Genomic DNA, 8,956 nt, shown 5'->3' on the forward strand with positions numbered 1-8,956 from the left:
CTCTCTCTCTCTCTCTCTCTCTCTCTCTCTCTCTCTCTCTCTCTCTCTCTCTTAATTTCTTTCTGTGTGCAGCACATGTGTGGTGGTCAGAGGTCAACTTGTGGAAGCTAATCATCCCCTTTCAGCAGGTGGGCACTGGGGGCTGAGCTAGTTCATTTAGGCTTCCTGGCAAGCATCTTTACATACTGAGCCATCTCTCCAGGCCACTGTTTTTATCTTTTTATCATTTGGTTTCATTTACTTGTTACTTTTAGGTGAGGGGATTTTCATTTTATTTGTTTGAACATTTGTATGCTCGTAGATATATGTGTACCACATGTATGCCTGGTATCTGAGGAGGCCAGAAGAAGGAACACTGTTGTACCCCCTCAACTCCCACTTTTTTTTTTTTTTTAAAGACTGTATCTCTGTGTAGCCCTGGCTGACCTGAGACCATGTAGACCAGGCAGGCCTCGAACTCACAGATATCTACCTGCCTCAGCTTACTCCTCCACATTGTAAATAAAAACATGTGAAAAGAGAAGTTCAAGGTCATTTATAGCTATGTAGTTTGAGGTCATGCTGGGATGCAGGCGGCTTCTGCAGGGGCAGGGCAGGTCCTGCTGAAACCTTGCTCAAACTGCTCTTGCTGATCATAGAATCTGAGAGGCCAGTTTATCTCCGTTCACACCTGGGAAAGTTGTCAGGAAACTGGGTAGATGTGGCTAAGGAAGATTCCATAAGAAGAAGTCTTTTTAGGGGCTTGAGAGGCACAGTGGTTAAGAAACAGCACTCACTGCCCTTCCAGAGGACCCAGGTTCAATTCCTGGTACCCACTTGGCAGCACACAACCACCTGTAACTCCAGCTTCAGGACAATGTGACACCGTCTTCTGGAGTCTACCAGCTGTACTCTGCCAACACACACAATTAAAAACAAAGTAAGACTTAAGAAAAGAGAAGTGTTGTGATGTTGCTGGAGTGACGTTGCTGGAGTGATGTTGCTGGAGAGGTACCGTAAACTTGTGGCCCATGAATGCAGCCACACTGTAGACAGAATTTGTAGTTTCTGTTTCCCAAGGCCAAGGGCAGAGCATCAGGGTTGGGGGCCCCAAAGGGCATTACTGTCCCAAAGATTAATGACCCCAAGTCTGACTTTTGATGCTAACTAACCTTTAAGAAGTAACACACACACACACACACACACACACACACACACACACACACACACACAAACCCATGCATTTAGCCATACTCACACACATATGTGTGGGAAAACTGCAAGTTACGATTAAAATCACCACGCCCAGATAACCTCTGAGCTCCGGGCACAATGAGAGACACCCTTGTTAGCAGGTTTTCTTCTACTCTGACCTTGCCCTCCCACCCCCAACCTAAGGAATGTCACCCAGCATCAACTAGTTTATGGGACCAATTTCCTTTCTCCTGACAAAACTCGTTCCTGAAATGCCTCCCTATGCTAATGAGGTATGCCAGGTACCCTAATCCCCAGCCAATGACCTGTGCCTATCCTGGATGTCCTTACCCTCAGTCCCCCAAAAGTTTATAAGTCTTCATTCACCCCAAGTAAAGCTGATCTGCCTATTGACAAGTGGTTCCGGCGTGGTCATTCACTGTAAGTATTCACAGATCCTCGTGGACTGTATCAGCCAACGGTCCACGAGGACGGGGAGACCCACACCCGTGAACCCACTCCACATGTGCCCCTCCCCCCCCACACCCCTGCACACACTCTAGAGATCACTCTTTCCCTGAGGGTGCCATAAAAGGAGGCCACACTGTATTTTCTCTTGGGGTGCTACTTCTGAGCCCTCATTAGTCTTGATCAGTCCCTGGCGGGGATGAATGAAAACAAATGATCTTCTTGTGGCCACTCCACCCCCGCCCTCGGCCTCCCAGGTGCTTCATTCTGGTGGAAATATCGATAGCTTTGTAAAACGTTCCAAAGCATTTTATAGGATTTTCCTATAATTTAATTGCAGCCTGTCCCTCAAGCCCCATAGATGGTGACATTTCATCTCATAATCTCAGGCCTTATGAGTCCCATGATGGAGGCTAGGCCTGGATATTGTTGTTTAAATATTTTTTAACAACAATTTTTATTTATTTATTTATATTTTTTTTAGTGGTGGAGCTGAAGATATGGCTCAGCAGCCAGAGCACTGTCCATTCTTCCAGAGGACTCTGATTTGATTCTGAGCAACACCTGGAAGCTCACGACCATTGTTAACACTAGTTCCAGAGAATTTGACACTCTTATAGCCTCCATAGGCCCACATGCACGGGCCTACATGAGGTGAAACACCTATATGTATCAAATAAAAATTAAAAAATTGGGGCTGGTGAGATGGCTCAGCGAGTAAGAGCACCTGACTGCTCTTCCAAAGGTGCAGAGTTCAAATCCCAGCAACCACATGGTGGCTCACAACCATCCTTAACAAGATCTGACTCCCTCTTCTGGAGTGTCTGAAGACAGCTACAGTGTACTTACATATAATAAATAAATAAAAATAAATCTTTAAAAAAAAAAATTAAAAAATTAAAATTAACATTTGTTCTCCCTACCCCCCCCCCCCGTGTGTGTGTGTGTGTGTGTGTGTGTGTGTGTGAAGCAGATGAGTGAAGATGTGAGGGTAAGAGGTAAGTTCTTTTGTTTCACTATGTAGGACTCTGGACTCGAAATGAGTTGTCAGGCTTGGTGGCAAGTGCCTTTAAGAGCCGTCTCACCAATCCTGGATGTTGGGTTTTGTTTGTCTTGCATTGGTGGTGGCGTCTCTGAAGTTGGCCCCTCCTTGCCTTCTCCTTTGGGGCTTACTCAGAGAGTGTGTGTTAGCACGGGGTCTGGGAAAGTCACCTGGAAGCGAACAGGCTATGAATGGTTGGGCGGAAAAAGCCACCAGTCCCCAGATCCCAGCCATACTTTAGATGTTCCTGCTAGTGACATGTCAAGACTGTTCATGTAGCTTTGAGGAAGAAAAGGAAGTGACATTTCTTAAGACGTTTTCCATACTGTCACACACATTTACTTCTCACAAATGCTCTGAAAGCAAACACCCAGATTCCCACAGCCTTGGGGAGGACCAGGCTTGAAAAGGCTGAGGCATGTGTCCAATAACAAGGCTCATGGGTTGAGGAATATGGAGCTGGGATCGCACTGACCAACCCTCTGGTGAACACTTGACTAGGATGGAGGAAGTCTGTTCTTGCTTTGGATGCTCTGTCCTCGTTACCTGGCAAAACTCTGTGAACTCAGCTTACGTCCTGCCCTCTTTAGAAGCTGGATGCAGTGGGTGTCCCTAGCTTCTTTGCTGAACTTCCAGAAGGATGGAATTCTCAGAAACACTGATCCGAGTGCTTCCTCCCTGAGAGTGGCTCCTCCCTCCCCCAAGCATGATTGGCAGCAATTGGAAAGGATAATGGTGAGCTCCTGCTTTTCCTACATCATCTCTGCCACCTCTAATGCTCCTCACCTACTTTCACGTCTTATTGTTTTCTTACTGCAGAAGTAGTGCATGTAAACAAAGAGAAAGGTGCATCGTTTGAAAGAAGGAAACAGGCCCCAGAGGATCTCATTATAAAAGGACTAATGAGACTCAGAGCAGGAGACTGGGACAGCATTTTGTAGGGTTCCTGATGCCTGACATCTTTTCTGATCAGTGGCCTCCAGCTCCTGACATCTTTTCTGGTCGGTGGCCTCCAGTTCCTGACATCTTTTCTGGTCGGTGGCCTCCATCTCCTGACATCTTTTCTGGTCGGTGGCCTCCAGCTCCTGACGGCTTCTCTGGCTCCCGACTTTTCCCCATGACCGTTGGCTCCTCCTGGACCCTGCTTCTCGGATAGGTTCCCACCATGGTGCTTTCCTCCTGGGGCTGGTAAAGAGTTGTGGGAACTGCAGCTCAGAAGGGATGGAGATGACTGGTGCAATGGGCTGAGAGGCAAGTGCTGCTTTGGTTTCTTAGCCTTACAGCTTGCTAGCTTGGTGTCTGACACATGTGGAGCGCCTGTGCAAGTTCACGGGGTCAGAGAGACAACAGTGGGATTCTCTAACCCAGGACTTACGGTTCTACTTTCTCAAAGGCAGCTCAAATCCCCAAAGTGGGGGCATTCAGAGGTGTGGTCCAACTATCTTCAGTATCAACTCAACCATCTTTCAAGACTTGAGATTCTGACACTCTGATTTCTAGTAATTGGACAACCAGTTGCTTTGTTTATAGGACCAAGGAAAGACATTAATGCACCCATATATCTACCATCCATCTGTTATCAATTCATTCATTCACCATCCATCCATCCATCCATCCATCCATCCATCCATCCATCCACCCATTCATCATCCATCATCCACCCACCCATTTACCCACCCATCCGTCCATTCATCATCCGTTCATCTACCCATCCACTCATCATCCATCCATCCACCATCTATCCACCCATCATTAATCTATCCATTTATCATCCACCATCCATCCATCCATCCATCCATCCATCCATCCATCCATCCATCCTCCACCCATCATTAATCTATCCTTCCATCATCCATCATCCATCCATCATTAATCTATCCATCCATCCATCCATCCATCCACCATCCATCCATCTATCCTCCACCCATCATTAATCTATCCATCCATCATCCATCATCCATCCATCATTAATCTATCCATCCAACATCCATCGTCCATCCATCATTAATCTATCCATCCATCCATCATCCATCCATCATCCATCCATCATCCATCCATCATCTATCCATCCATCCATCACCCATATGTCTGTCTGTCTGTCCATCCATCCTCCACACATTTGAAGGCTTCCTATGTTTCACTTATAGTTGGATTTCTTCCTCTTTCCTTCCTTATGGTGTCTAATCTAACATTTAGCCCCTCTAAATTCAGAATAGTGGTGAAATAGAAGCTCAAAATATTTGAACAGGAAAGACCTCAGAGCTTATGAGGGTGTGTTATAGGAAAGGAGATGTGGAAGGCAAAAGGACTGCTTGCTGTTGTCAGAAGCAAGAGACACAGGAGTAAAGAATGGATGGAAGAAGCAAATTTAGGTTCCTATTTTTTTTTTTAATGTGTAGCCCAGGATGTCCCCAAACTCTTTATCCTCCTGCCCCAGCCTCTTGAATATTTGATTATAAGTGTATGGCACTCTATTTGGAGCCATGCACTTTTAAAAAGCACACAATGCTTTATTACTTTTTTGGCTATGTATGTGTCTACATGTGTGTGCACATGTCATGGCATGGGTGTTGAGGTTAGACAACAACTTTCAGGAGTTGGCCCTCTCCTACGATGCAGGCTCTGGGGCTCTAACTCAGTTTGTGAGGCTTTGAGGCATTTGCCTTTGCCATCAGAGCCATCTTGCAAGCCCCTGGTGCACATTTTGAAGTCTTAAACTTTCAGCTCTCAAGGAGTTTTCCTTTGCTAAACTGAAACCGACTCTTAAGATTGATTGGGCTGAGTCAGATACAGGCAGGCAAGTGGGCAGAAGCAGAACCGGAAGAGCAAGAGGTTTTGGTTTCTGCCTTCAGAGAGGCAGATCATCCAGCACACAAGGCAAACACGGTTACAGACATCCACTATTGGAAGTGCAGAGTATCAGGGGTCTTAGGGCGCGCTAACAAACTGTTACCAGATGCAGACCTCAAATCACAGACGGGAACGTGGCACCTGAGACCTTTTGTCTTTCCTCCTGAGGCTAGCGTCTCAGAGCAGCCCCCGTGCTGAGATAAGGACAGTAACTGCTTACAGGTATCTGCTTAGCTGGGAAAGAAGCCAACAGTATGTGAGGACAGAGGTGACATGTGAACCCTCAGAGCAGCCATGAGGAATGGGGCCACAGCTAAAGGGTGTTTAAGACTAGAATGAGGAAAGTCAAGGGTAAAAGGCATCTCACATTGAAAAAACCCAGCACAGACAGAGCTGTGTAGACAGGCACAATCATGTTTACTCAACCTAGCATAACATCGGCTTCCCCTTATTGAGGACCTACCGTGAGCCAGGCATTGTGTTGTGTCTAAGGTTTTTTTTTTTTTTTTTTATTCTGAGAATAATTATGTGGCATAAGTAATTTTCAACCTGATTTTTAAAAAGGTATGTGTAGCCAGGCGTGGTAGGACATGCCTTTAATCCCAGCACTCGGGAGGCAGAGGCAGGAGGATTTCTGAGTTTGAGGCCAGCCTGGTCTACAAAGTGAGTTCCAGGACAGCCAGGGCTATACAGAGAAACCCTGTCTCGAAAAAAAACCAAAAAAAAAAAAAAAGGTATGTGTATGTATGGTGCATGTGTTTATGGGAGCACATGTGTGGTCGTTTGAATGACAAATGTCCCTCACAGGCTCAAGGGTTGAACACCTGGTCCCCAGCTGGTGATGCTCTCAGGGGAGATTGTGGAACCTTTAGGGAGTGGGGGCCTTGCTGGAGGAAGTGCAACGCTGGGCTATGAGGTTTTATAGCCTGGCCGCAACTTCCTGTACTCTCTGCTGAGTGTGATGTAATGTTGCCACTCAGCTTCCTGCCCTTGCCACCGTGACTTTCCCCACTGTGATGGACTCCGTATCTCTAGAACTGTGAGCCAAGACAAAGTTTTCTCCCCTATGTTACTTTTTGTCAGGTTATTTTTATCATAGTGATAGAAAAGAAAGGAGTACATTGTGTGTGTGCAAGTGCAACTGTGTGTGGAAGCCAGCCACTCAGTGTTTGCTCTCTCTGGGCCTCCTCCTCCCTCTTCCCCTCTCCTCCTTTCTCCTTTTCCTCCCCTTTCTCTCTGTCTCTCCTCCCTCCCTCTCTCTCTGTCTCTCCTTCCTCTTTCTCTGTCTCTCCTCCCCCTTTCCCTCCCCTCTCTCTCTTGCTTCTCCCTCTCTCTGTCTCTCCTCCCTCCCTCTCTCTCTGTCTCTCCTTCCTCTTTCTCTGTCTCTCCTCCCCCTTTCCCTCCCCTCTCTCTCTTGCTTCTCCCTCTCTCTGTCTCTCCTCCCTCCCCTCTCTCTGTGTCTCCTTCTCCCTCTCCTCCTTTCTCCCCCCTCTCTGTTTCTCTGTCTCTCCTCCCTGCCCCCCTCTCTGTCTCTCCTCTCTCCCTCTCTCTGACTCTCCTTCTCTCTCTTCCCCTCTCTCCCCTTCTCTCTGTTTCTCTGTCTCTCCTCCCTCCCTCTCTCTGTGTCTCTCCTCCCTCTCCCCCACTCGCCCCTTTCTCTCTATCTGTTTTTCTCTCTCCTCTCTGTCCCTCTGCCTGTCTTTCAGTCTCTGAGACAGGGTCTCTCATTGGTTTGGAACTGGGCACATGGACTAGGCTGGCTTACTAGTGAGTCCTAGAGATTCACCTGTCTCTGGCTTTTTAAATGTGTATGCTGGGAACCATATTCAGACAAGCTTTCTGTGGACTGAGCCATCTCCTCAGCCCTCAATCTGATTTCAAAGACAAAGAATGCTTCCGGAGATAAGTATGCTCAAATCAGAGGGTTGATAAAGAAGGGCTGAGGGGGTGGAAGTGGCTGGAGTTTGAACCTGATTTGTCTGATGATTCACTCTCTTATTAGATAAGAAAAAAAAAGTTTAAGGCGTATGAAGTAGGAGTCCAGTTGTCCCAGTTTGCAGTTGATTTGATTCTATACATGAAAATCCAGACTTCAACAAAGACTATTGGAAGTGATAAATGAACTCAGTCAAGTACTAGGATATTTGCTGAGAAAACAAAGAAACCCAGCACAGCTACAAAATTAATAATAATAATAATAATAATAATAATAATAATAATAATAATAACCAAAACACTAAGCTGGGAAGCTGGGAAGTAACTCAGCAGATTGCTTGCCCAGCATAAACCAAGCTCTGGACTCCATTTTCGGCACCATGTAAACCTGGTGTGGGGGAGTATACCAGTATCTTCAACACCAAGGAACATGGGCAGGAGGATCAGAAGTTCAAGGTTGGGGTTGGAGAGATGTCTCAGCAGTTCAGAGCACTGGCTGCCGGTGTAGAGGACTCTCAGAACCTGCGTGGTGAGATGCAACTGTCTGTAACTCCAGTTACAGAGGATTTGATGCTCTCTTCTGACCTCCTAGGGCACTGCATGCAGGTCATACATAGTCATACCTGTACATAGACACATTCCTACACATAAAATAAGTAAATTATATATATAAAAAAACCACCAAAGAATTTCAAGGTCATTTTGCCTACATATGGAGTTTGAGGACAGTCTGGGCTCCATGAGACTCTGTCTCATATACAACTCCTGCCCCCATTCCAGTTCCAGGAATAAACTTCACTCAGGATGTGAAAGACCTCTTCAATGAACATAACACACCTTAAAAAGAAAAGATGATACTGAAAGGGAGAAGGAGCTTCCATGTTCACAGATCGAAAGAACCATTGTTAAAAGACTCCCACCACAGGAAGCATTCACCAATGCGATGTAACCTTCACAGGAACAACAGAGACATGCTTCACAGAGCTACAAAGAAATGATCCTAAAGTTCACAGGGAGGCACAAAGGCCCAAACAATCTTGAGTGGAAAGGACAGAGTTGGAGAGGAATGGAACTTGGTTTCAAGACATCCTACTGAGCAGTAAAAGATGCTAGGATGGATACCAGTACAAGAGCTCAGATCCATGAGGTAGAATACAGCACGGGGAAATAAATCCTGTCTCTTCAACCTACTGTGTCTTAGTAAAGGTGCCAACAACAGATACTGGAGAAAAGACACGTCATCGACAAATAGTGAAGGGAAAAACTGGACATCCGGATAGAGAAGACGGAAATCCCACTGCTTATTTTTTTACTCTGTTCAGAAAACTATCTCAAAATAGGTAAGAGATCTTAATGCAAATCTTAAGATTTTAAACCTCCAGAGGAAAAACAATGGGGAAATACATTCAGATGGTGGTGTAGGCTGTGGTTTTCTGGTCAACTCCAAAAGCACAGGAAACAAAAGGAAGAATCAACGAACCTAAATTA

General features: G+C 46.0%; 1 protein-coding gene across 3 annotated transcripts in view; it reads right to left on the bottom strand.

Moving 5' to 3' along the window:
- Positions 1 to 8,956, bottom strand: part of Glra1 (glycine receptor alpha 1) — a 99,539-nt gene that overhangs the window by 24,058 nt on the left and 66,525 nt on the right. The window lies entirely within an intron of this gene.

This window comes from Mus pahari, chromosome 14 (genome assembly GCF_900095145.1).
Source record: "Mus pahari chromosome 14, PAHARI_EIJ_v1.1, whole genome shotgun sequence".
Lineage (NCBI taxonomy): Eukaryota > Metazoa > Chordata > Mammalia > Rodentia > Muridae > Mus > Mus pahari.